Here is a 1692-nt window from a genome sequence, read left to right as displayed (position 1 = left end):
ATTCGAATGGCATCTTCCATATCTCTTTCTTGTCATTTCAAGAGTATATTTTTCTCCTAATCAAAGTACTTGCGCTTCGCGGCGAGGAAGGGAGGTGGGGAGTGGTGAAGGAGAGGGAAGTTGCGTCAGCTTTGAAGTAAGTCGCATTAAAGTGTACAATGACGTAGGGCTGTTGATATAAAAATCAAACGAAAACAAACATGTTGCAAGTGAACAAATAATCCACAAATCGCAGATATTGGTTCCAGACGTCACTAGATCTAAATCACGTTTTTCAGACTATGTTTCTGTGAAAACGTGTCCTTTTCTTATTTTTCTAATCTTTCCTCATTCATCAAATTTCATTTTAATCCTACAACTACTCAAGGCAAAAGAAAAGTGACCCGTTAGCCTGTCTGGGCTTTTGTTTGGGTAGACCACGAGCTGACTGCCTCCTAACTGAGCTAACGGAGCCTTCTTTCTTTCTTTCTTTCTTTTATCCGCCGCTTATACCCTTTTGGGTGTCGCGGGAAGAAAAAGTCGTCTCTCTGCCACCAGCCGGAGAGCTTGGGTAATAGCGATGCCGTGAGTTGTTGGTGTTTCCCGGACTCAGTCTATCCAGGTCTTTCTTGGTCGCCCTTTAGCCATGTTGCCATCGAATTTTTTTAATGAAAGCACGTTGTGTTGGATGCTGTGTTGGTAATCGCATGAGATGTCCGAATCATTTGATTCTTTGGTGTTGGATGTGATGCATGACATCATTTGTGCCCACCATTTCTCTGACTACAGAGTTTCTAATTTTGTCTCGCCTGGTCTTGTTTACTGCGTTTCTAAGACATTTTCTAAGACGCTAACGGGGCGCCTCTGATATAGAGAATAATGTTTTAAACATAATGATTATTAAACCAACAACAGGGGAACAACAAAGAGTGCTGCAAGAAAGACATTTTGTTTTAGTAAGGGTTTTACGGCGCTCGCAACAGCATAAGGTCATAAGAGTGCCAAGTGGTGGATGTCAACAGAGAAGTCCAAACGGGGTATCAAGCTTACTCTGTTCACCTCTCTTGCCTCAACAGCACAAAGTCTGCTTCGACTATCTAGGCACCCCCGGAAATAGTAGTTCACAAGAAAGTGACAAACATACAAAAGAAGTAAAGGGAAAATGACGATAGTAAGGATGAAGAAAGAAAAACCAGTAGTTCCCCCTATGTTGTTCCGGCACAGAATGAGCATGACATTGATAAATCAGCCCATTTACAATTCTACTGCGCATAAGAACATGTTAATATTTCCCGTTTGGGAATGGCCTAAAGTCACTTCAGTCAGTAGCACTACCCTGGGGGGAGGGGGGGGGGGCAGGAAAGACGAATACTTCACAGCAGCTGGCGTACGCAGTAATTATTGATCTGTGAAAAATTGGCATTATCATTCATTGCACATTATAAATTACTTTGAAGAAGTGAAGCCCTCCACAAGAGAGAGGCAAATTAATGTTTAAGGATATCTGTAAAATCGTGATTTTGAGATGGATGGATTTTTTTCTTCTGTTTTGATGTCCTTTAATGTGCTCCTCCAGTTCCAAATATCATTCCCTTTCCTTGTTTTAATCTCTCCTCCTCCTCCACCTCCTTTCTCTTTATGACATACATAAGCACACACACGCACACACACACACACACACACACACACACACACACACACACACACACACAC

This window comes from Aplysia californica, unplaced genomic scaffold (assembly GCF_000002075.1).
Source record: "Aplysia californica isolate F4 #8 unplaced genomic scaffold, AplCal3.0 scaffold00355, whole genome shotgun sequence".
In the NCBI taxonomy this organism is placed as follows: domain Eukaryota; kingdom Metazoa; phylum Mollusca; class Gastropoda; order Aplysiida; family Aplysiidae; genus Aplysia; species Aplysia californica.
Note: the sequence above shows the minus strand (reverse complement) of the source record.